Source organism: Gorilla gorilla, chromosome 18 (assembly GCF_029281585.2).
Source record: "Gorilla gorilla gorilla isolate KB3781 chromosome 18, NHGRI_mGorGor1-v2.1_pri, whole genome shotgun sequence".
Taxonomy (NCBI): domain Eukaryota; kingdom Metazoa; phylum Chordata; class Mammalia; order Primates; family Hominidae; genus Gorilla; species Gorilla gorilla.
The window spans coordinates 118774436-118784004 of NC_073242.2; the positions used below are offsets into that span (position 1 = coordinate 118774436).

At 52.2% G+C, this 9569-nt stretch overlaps 1 long non-coding RNA gene across 1 annotated transcript; it reads left to right on the plus strand.

Moving 5' to 3' along the window:
- Positions 1 to 6925: 6925 nt before the first annotated feature.
- LOC134757468 (uncharacterized) lies at positions 6926 to 7785 on the plus strand. Its single transcript, XR_010131461.1, has 3 exons — positions 6926 to 7079; positions 7318 to 7433; positions 7635 to 7785. It is a non-coding gene; the product is annotated as an uncharacterized lncRNA (long non-coding RNA).
- Positions 7786 to 9569: the final 1784 nt, after the last annotated feature.

Genomic DNA, 9569 nt, shown 5'->3' on the forward strand with positions numbered 1-9569 from the left:
AGGCCCCTTGTGGGAACATGGCACCAGCCGGGACCCCAACAACTGCTCCCCACAGAGGGTATTTAGGTTCTTTTTTTGTTTCTTTTTTATTTATTTTTTTTGACTTGAAGAAATCTCTGTAAATTGAATCTCAGAAACGCTGGAAGAATCCCAAATGTGGTTTATAGAAACAGTTTGAAGTAGTCCAACTTAATTCCAGATTGCCTGCATTTTTTTTTTTTTTTTTTTTTTGCATCTGTGAAATCAAAACCAGACAGAATGCTGTATTAAAATGCGGTGCCTAATGGTGATTTTTCCCATGGCTAATGTAACGAGTCTCAACTCTTAGTTTCCCTGTTTATCTTGGAATGTCTGAAATCACATAGACTGCCGTCTCCTCCTCCTGCGCTGTTGTCTCTTTTTCCCCAGCAGGGTCTCAGGAAAGGGGCCTGGGAAAAAAAGAGGGTGGGCAGGGGCTTTCCTGGGATGCATCTCGGGCCCTGTCTTTCACACCAGCCTCCTGGCTCCCCTGCTCCCCAGTTCTCCTCCCATAACCCCATCTCCACTTTGGAGCTCAGGGCCTGGCCCTAAGCTGATTCACGCAGTTTCCAAGCAAACAACGAGCTTTGCCACCTCTGTGCCTCTGCCCGTGCCGTGACCCCTGCCTGGGGTGCCCTTCCTTGCTGCCCTGGACAACTCCTCCTTTCCCTCCAAGGTCCAGATCACGTCTCACCTCTCCTGTGACACCCCAACACCTCCTCTCCCCCAGAGCACCACAGGCTGCTTCCTCCCCAGACCGAGCACCCGTGTAACTGTGCATGTCACTTGGGTAGCATCTAGCACATCTTGGGGGACCATCTGCTGTCTCCTTAGTGTCTGTGTAGACCTGGGGTGTCGTACTATCATCCTGGGGGCCTGGACTGCTGCCTGGAGGGTTCTGAGGCTGTGCGTGACCTAGTGGACGGCATGGGCTGCTTAATGACATCTTACAGCATGCAGGAAGGGCGAAGTGCAGCTCCTGGATGGGCTGTTGCCATGGTCTGGCCCCCATGGTGCTCAGACTTGCCAGAGCATCTGAATCTCTGGGAGTCCTGTTCAACCTGGGTCCCCAGGCACCACTGCCAGGAATTCTGAGGCAGGAGGTCTGGGATGCCCCAGAACTTGCATATCAAACAAACTCTCAGGGTGGCCAGTGCTACGGGTCTCCAAGCTGGGGACATGGATCCCAGTCCAGGCTAGCTGCCTCTGTAGCCCTCGGAAGCCTGTTAGAAATGCAGACCCTCCCCCTGCCCAGATCCACTGCACGAGAATCTACATCTCTACGAGATTCCGGGGGCACCTGTCTGTGGAGTTTGAGGAGCACCGCCTTAGATGCTAGTCCCCGGTGTGGGCACCATGCACCACTCCTTCTGCATTTGTGTCACTACCGGCTTCTGCACGTAGGAGGCACCCCAAATGCCGTTTAGAATGGATGCTCAGTAAGCCAAATGTGGCCTCCTTTTTCCCTTTTGGAAAGGAAGGTCCTTCTTTCTCAAACCTTGTGTCTAGAATGTTCCCCAATGAGGGGAGGATGTCTCACTAAAAACACTGAAAGGACATTGCTTATACACTGGCCTTTTGTAGAGAGCCTCTGGAGCCTTGAGGAAGTGTAGTTCCTAACACAGTTGGCTGCACTGACTCAATTATACCTCTATTGGATCTTCCCAAGTGCAGAGCTGCCACTGTCACTTCTGATCGTAACAACCCAAATGCATGTCTACAGATAGCACCAGAAGTAAGAGCTGGAGGGATAAGGATGGTAATGCTTGGGTGTCAGCCCCACAAAGGAGAAGGGGAGCAAAGGTCTGATGGGGGGATGTGATGGTTCTTCCCAACCGGGGTCTCTGATGGGGGGATGTGATGGTTCTTCCCAGCTGGGGTCTCTCATGGTCTCTCTCTGACTGGAGTTTGGGAAGGATATTTGGACACCTGGACATGCGTGTCTGCATGCCCCTGGGATGTGCTCTCTAGAAAAGCACTGGGCACGTTCATTTATCCACCATTCCACATGCACTTATTGTGCTCCTACTGTATGCCAGGCACTAGGTTGGGTGCTGGGGAAATGCTCCTATGGGGGAATTGTTTTCTGTGCTAATTGTTGCCATAGAAAAAGGCACAGGCTGGGCACAGTGCCTCACACCTTTAATCCCAGCACTTTGGGAGGCCGAGGTGGGTGGATCACCTGAGGTCAGGAGTTGGAGACCAGCCTGGCCGACATGATGAAACTGTCTCTACTAAAAATACAAAAAATCAGCTGGGCATGATGGCAGGCACCTGTAATCCCAAGTACTTGGGAGGCTGAGGCAGGAGAATCGCTTGAACCCAGGAGGTAGAGGTTGCAGTGAGCCGAGATTGCACCACTGCACTCCAGCCTGGGTGACAGAGTGGGACTGTGTCGAAAAAAAAAAAAAAAAAGAAAGAAAAGGAAAGAAAAGAAAAGAAAAAAGCACAGAAATTTTAACCAACCAGGAGGCAACCAGACTCTGGGGAACTTTCAAGATCCTTATCACAATTTCCCACCCCACCCACCCTGTTACTTCCTCTACTTTTCTCTCTCTTGTTGCCTTGTCTTGACCCTTTGTGCTGCAAAATGGGTACCCATACATGGGGCTGGGGGCTTTAGACCAGTGGATGGGTCTCAGTCCACACAAACAGCTAATCTGGATACACGAGGCCAAAACCTTCTCATTTTTCTGGGCAACTTTTTTTCCTGGCCCAAAATGTTTTGATTGTTGTAAACTCACAGGAGTGGGGTAGACCATTAAGGCTAATTTCAGGCCCAATATTGTCATTTTTAGAGGAGAAAAGTGGAAACCCTGGGCACTTGCCTGGGTAGTGGCTGAACCAGAGGTGACACCTTGCTCAGTCCCAGCACAGCCCCACCATGCACCCGGCACCACACCAGGCACTCACCCTCTTAACTCATACAACAGGACAGGTGGCGTGTTTGTGAAACTAGTGGAGGTTTGTGTTCAGGAGGTGGAGGAGGGAGGACAGGAAGGAGAGGGAGAAGAGCATGCACTGGGGAAGTAAATCCAGGGATCACACACAGCCACATCCTCACAATGCATGCTTGAGATCAGTGTTTGTACTAAGGGCAATGGGGAGCTATTGAAGACTCCAGGTTGGAAGCAACACAGGAAAGAGTGTGTCTTAGAAGCATCTCTGTTGCATTTGGTAGGCTGAGATAGAGGCTGAGCTGAGGCTGTTGGAGAACTCAACAGAGGAGGGTGTTGGCTTGAACTAGGGAAGTATGTTGTGTAAACGGGAGTGCTGTGACCTGTTGCAGTCCTACTTTCCCACTGACTTCTATGGAGTATCAGTTTCCTGTTGCCTCTGTGACACACTGCCACAAACTGGACTTTAGAACAACAGATGTTCATCATCGCTCTTCCCAGGAGTGTCCGGAGGGAACCAGCCCCTGCCACACCTGGACCTTAGGACCTCTGACCTCCAGAACTGGGAGAGACTAGATGTGTGTGGTTGGAGGCCTCTAAGTCTGTGGTCATTTGTTATAGCAGTGCTAGGGGCACTAGGAAACAATTACCAGAGGCAAGAGACAAAGTCTTATTAGCTACCCTCCTCTGAAGGACAGAAAGGAAAATATGAGACCAGGAGGGTGTTAAGAGCCAAGTGGATTGAAGTGAAGGCTTGGGGCTCCTTGTGGATTTTGTTTGTGTGGGTTATTTTGTTCCCAGGAGTCTCAGGCTGTGTAGCCAAATGCAGTCTGCAGTTCTACTCTTTCCTTTCTTTGAAAGCAAACAGCCTCTTTTGGAAGAGTGAAGGGCACCCGAGGTTCCAGCTGGGGCTGGGCCAGGCCACAGAGCTCTCGGAATGCGTACAGAGCAGACAGCACCCTGCAGTTGGGTGGGTGCTGGCTTTGAGGTCTGGAGATCTAGATGACCACAAGGTGCCCCTGGCAAGTGGGTGCTGCAAAGGCATCACCCACCCCACTGGGCTGGGGCAGAGAAATTGACACGATGCATCTGATGAGCTCGGAAAACATTTCTAATGTATTTATTTTTTGTGGTTCGGCTACAGAAGAGAATATGAAAGGGCTGAAGGGGATGAATGAACAAGAGCAGGAGAAGGACCGCCCTGAGGGCAGGAGAAAAGGGTGTGAATCGGGATAGAAGTCAGAACCCCACCAGCTTCTCGCCTGGGAACCAATTGCTGGAGCTGCTTCCTTCCTTCATTCATTCCTGCTTTCTTCACTCCTTCATTCCCTGAACATCAGACATGGTCATAGGCCCTGCTGAGAATTAAAACAGAACAATGAACAAGTCCCACTCTCAGAACGCAGGCAGAGGTGAAATGTTCGGTGGGCTATGGTGATGGCTTTGGAGATTTACTGGTAGCTTCTGTGGGGTTACTCTGGCTGGGATGGGGACCCCAGGGGCCTGCTATGGACAGAATTGTCTCCCTCTCAAATTTGTATATTGAAGTCCTAACACCCAGCGTGATGGTACTTGGAGGGGGGGACTTTGGAGGGTGATTAAGTTTAGATGAGGCCATGAAGGTGGGACCCCATGATGGGATTGGTGTCCTTACAAGGAGAGGAAGAGGCTGGAGCTCCCTCTCTCACCTTGTGAGGACACTGTGGGAAGCCACCTGCAAGTCAGGAAGGGCCCTCATCAGAAGCCAAGTCAGCCATACCTTGATCTTGGAATTCCAGCCTCCAGAACTATGAGAAACAAATTCCTCTTGTTGAAACCATGCAGCCTGAGCTGGTGGAAGCGTTCGGGGTGAGCATGGCTCCTGCAGGGAGATGGAGCAGGGACATTGTGTCAGGTCTAAGGCTGCTGGTAGAGCCTCAGCTTCCTTTCCTTGGCACTCACCAGGCCATGCTGGGAAAGAAGTCTGAGCCAGGTAGTTCAGAAAACACCTCCTTGGTAACTCTTTTGGGAAACGGAGACAGACATCAAGGTCTTGTCCACTTTGTGCAGGAAGATGACATGCGGTAATAAGGAAAAGAAAATGGGAGGTCCTCTGTCTCATGGAATTTGGGGTCACAAGTGTCTCTACAACACCTTACTGGATCTCAACTCCCAGCTTCTCAGGAACAAGAGACAAAGAATATAGGTCAGCAGAGCAGAGCCCGAGGGGCTGGTCCACAGTCCAAGTCACACATGATGAGGACAGTATTGAGAGTCATCACATGATGATGGCAGTGATGGTGGTAATGATGATGGTGGTGATGGTGATGATGGTGGTGATAAAGGTGATAATGGTGGTGATGATGGTGTTGATAATGGTGGTGGTGACAGTGGTGATGATCATGATGGTGATGATGGTGGTGATGATGATGATGGTAATGATGGTGATGGTGGTGATGGTGATGGTGGTGGTGATGGTGATGATGGTGATGGTGATGGTGATGGTGATGGTGGTGGTGATGGTGATGGTGGTGGTGGTGGTGGTGATGACAATGATGGTAATGATGGTGGTGGTGGTGGTGATGGTGGTGGTGATGACGATGATGGTAATGATGGTGATGGTGATGGTGGTGGTGGTGGTGGGGATGGTGGTGGTGGGGATGGTGGTGGTGGGGATGGTGGTGATGGTGATGATGGTGATGGTGATGGTGATGGTGATGGTGGTGGTGGTGGTGATGGTGGTGGTGGTGGTGGTGATGACAATGATGGTAATGATGATGGTGATGATGGTGATGATGGTGGTGATGACAATGATGGTAATGATGGTGATGATGGTGGTGGTGATGACGGTGGTGGTGATGATGGAGGTAATGGTGATGATGGTGATGATGAGGATGATGGTGATGGTAGTGATGGTGGTGGTGATGGTGGTGGTGGTGATGGTAGTGGTGGTGGTGATGGTGGTGGTGGGGATGGTGGTGATGGTGATGATGGTGGTGATGGTGGTGATGATAAGGATGATGATATTGATTATGAGAGTTGTCTTAGTCCATCTGGGTTGCTTTAACAAAATACTATAAATTGGAGGCCAAGCATGGTGGCTCACACCTGTAATCCCAGCACTTCGGAAGGCTGAGGCTGGAGGATCACTTTAGGCCAGGAGTTCGAGATTAGCCTGGGCACTACACAGGAGGATCCATATCTGTACAGAACATTTTAAAATTAGCTGGGTGTGGTGGTGTGCACCTGCAGTCTCAGTTACTCAGGAGGCTGAAGTAGGAGGATTGCTTGAGCCCAGGAGGTTGAGGCTGCAGTGAGCAATGATCTCACCACTGTGCTCCAGCCTGGGTGGCAGAGCGAGACCCTGTCTCTAAAAAAACCCCAAAAAACCCATAAATTAGGTGGCTTATAAACAACAGAAGTTTCTTTCTCATAGTTCTGGAGGCTGGGAAGTCCAAGATTAAGATCTCAGTAGAGTCAGTGGCTGGTGAGGCCCATTTCCTCATAGATGGTTATCTTACTGCACCCTCACATGGCGGAAGGGGCAAGGGGGCTTTCTAGGGTCTCTTATAAAGCACTAAACCCATTAATGAGGGCTCTGCTTCTTAACCTCATCACCTCTCGAAGGCCCCACCTCCTAATCCCATCACTTTGAGGTTAAGGATTTCAACAAATGAATGTGGAGGGACACAAACACTCAGGCCCCAGCGTGGCCCGGCACCTGCAGAGTGTGGCTTGGTGCAATCACTCTTTAAGCTCCCGCCCCTGGTTACTTGGTTTATTCCGCCCCCCCGCCCCCGCCACACAAACCTCCAAGGCTGGGCTACTGATCATCCTCTTCCTACAGACGAGAGACTGCAGGCCTGGAGATGACACAGCCTGCTCAGGCCACACGGCCTGCAGGTGGCACTGCACTGCAGCAGCAGGGGACGGGCCCCATGTCCTCAGTGCCCTGTGATGTCATTTCAGTGTCACAGCAGGGAGGGACCTGCTTTAGAGAAGGGGGTTCACCTGGGACACCCCTGAGCTTTGTCCCAAGCCTCAACAAGCCACTCACTTCCCACTTGGGAGTAGTTTCTCTGCACGCACCAGGCAGTGGCACCAGGGAAGAAATCGCGTCCGCTAAGTGGTGTCGTCTGCCTGCAAGACCTGCACAGCTCCCAGGCCTATGGCTTTGGGCACCAGGTGCTGGGCCGGCGTCTGGAAATGATTAATTCCCTTTGGAGAGAAAAACATCACAGCTGCGTGGCCCTTCCCGGTCCTGGGCGTGGGGCGGGAGGCAGCCGTGCCCGGGATTTCGCGCTGCCCCCGGCGCCTCCTTCCCCGTGCTTTTGTGACTTGATCAGGGTAGATTTATTTTCCAATCCAGTGGTTTGTCAACATGTCAACTGACTTGCCTACATCTGCGTTTTCCCCATGCCAGGACGGTGCCGGCCGAAAGGGAAGTGTCAGCTGTTCTTCTGTCTTTAAAAGGCAGCAAAGAAAAAAGCGCAGGGTTGGGTTTCGTAACGTCAGAGGAAGCCAAGGACACAGCATGGAGTGAGTTACCCAGGCGGCGAGGGAATCGGTGGGGCTGGTCCACATCACTGTCCCAGGGAACGGTATTTCTCTCTTTCTTCAGCCCTGATGCGTGTTGCTGGGCTGTGGACACTGGACGAGTTCGGAGAACTCTGGGTCACGTAGGCCCCAGAGGTGCAGGCTGATGGATGGGCTTGTCTTTCTCCCCTTGTCGCCTTTCAGATCTGACGGGAAACGCATGTGGGCGAGGAGGTGATGGGCTTCAAGGCGCGGCTCTCTGGTCGCAAGCCGCCTGTTCTCAGAATACAGCTGGCTGTGTTGTAATCGCACGCTGATCTCACAATAAATAACGTGTGCATGGAACGTGCCTTCAGATGAGCGTGAATTTTTACAGTGTGCACAAACAAAATCCCCCAGCCTGGAGAGCTAAAAGCAGGAGGCGGCCCAGGGGGTGACAGGGCCTGCCTTTCTGGACATGCATGACCTGCAGCCTCTGCGCCGGGACTGTGCTGCCAAATACAGCTGTGTTCGTGGGCCCCGCTGGATGGTTTTGCGAAAGTCCATGATTCAGTTCACACTGATAATCTGCTCTGAGGCTGTGGGTGAGGGAGGATTTTCTGGGGGAACAGAAGGTGATCTGAGGGCTGGAGGGGAAGTGGGCTTTAGCTGGGGCTGTCGGCTGATACTGGCCAAGAGACAAGGTTGCAGAGTTGATTCTGAAAGTTGGACGTGTCTTGGGGTGTGAGTCTCTCTGTCATATCGTCAGACTCAGCATGAAGGTGGTGACAGTCCTCGAGAGGGCATGGGCCCAGCTAACAATGGCACATGGACGTTTGAAGAAAAGGGGGAAGAGGGCTCTTGCTCTGAGACCTCGGGGTGTCCCGAGATGCAAAGGAGAACAGAGCCCAGAGCGTCAGGAAAGGTCCCATGAGTCTCTCATTGGTCCCCCACCCTGAGCTGTCTCCAAGGAAATCTCTTCTGGAGTAATTTATATTCCACGTCAACTGGTCAGGACAGCCTCTGTGGGTTTGGGAAGGTAGGAGGGAGCTCCAGAGACAGCACCGAGCAGGACTTGATGCCCAGACACTTGCTCCCAAGACGATTAACTTGGGAAACTGGAATTATTCTGCCCAGAGGAGGCTGCGTCGTGATCCACAGACATCTGATATCTCAGGCCACATCAGTAATGTTCTGTTTTTCCCAGAGACCTGTGCTCTGACTTATCCATCTGCATTTGGACATTGGAGTCTGTGAGGCCAGCCCTCGCCTTTCTGTGTGTAGGTGGGGAAACTGAGGCCTAGAGAGAGGCATGGCTTGCCCGAAGTGGTGCTGATGGCGTGAAATTGCTCTTAGAAGTGGAGTACCTGTCTGGACAGCATCTACCTTTGTGGACCACCAGGCTAGCAGTCCTGGCCCAGAACAAGACCTGCAGCCTGTGCCAAGGAGAGAGGTGGCCTGGGTCAGGTCAGGTGCAAAAGCTGGCTCTGAATGACGTCTATGATTCTCATGAGGGCAAGGATCCCAGCCTAGTTCAGCAAAGCCATCAGGGGGAAATTTGGGTTTGAGCAGTCATGGGAGGAGTCTGATAATATGACAGAGGTACCCCCACCCCAAGACATGTCCAACGTTCAGAATCAACTCTGCAACCTTGTCCCTTGGCCAGGAGTGGCCGACAGCCCCAGCTAAAACCCACTTCCCCTCCAGCCACTCCACTGAGTTTGGTGGAGTGGTGTCCACCCAGGAGTGACCACCAAAAATAGCTGGAAAGAAGCAACAAGGGAACAGGGCCTACAGGTTGGCTGCTGTGGGCCACTCACCGACAGGCCCCTTGCTCTGCCCAAATCGTCTTGGTAGCCCTTTAGTCAGGTGATATCACCCCCTCATCACAGATGGGAAAGTGAGGCTCAGAGCTCCACCAACTGCTCAAGGCCACAGAGCCAGGCCACACAGAGCAGGAGCCGGAGACTGAGCGCTGTTTTGTCCGATGCCAAAGCTCTTTCTGAGAGTGCACACACTTGCATGAGCCCTATGGGCTCCTCCTGCTCTTTGGGGCATGAGGAGCGCTGCCTATGCCCTTAGGGAGATGCCTCGGGAAGGGTGACTTGCTCTTGAAGAGCAGCCACCTCTCACCTGGGTCATGTCTGAGCTGGGCTCCCC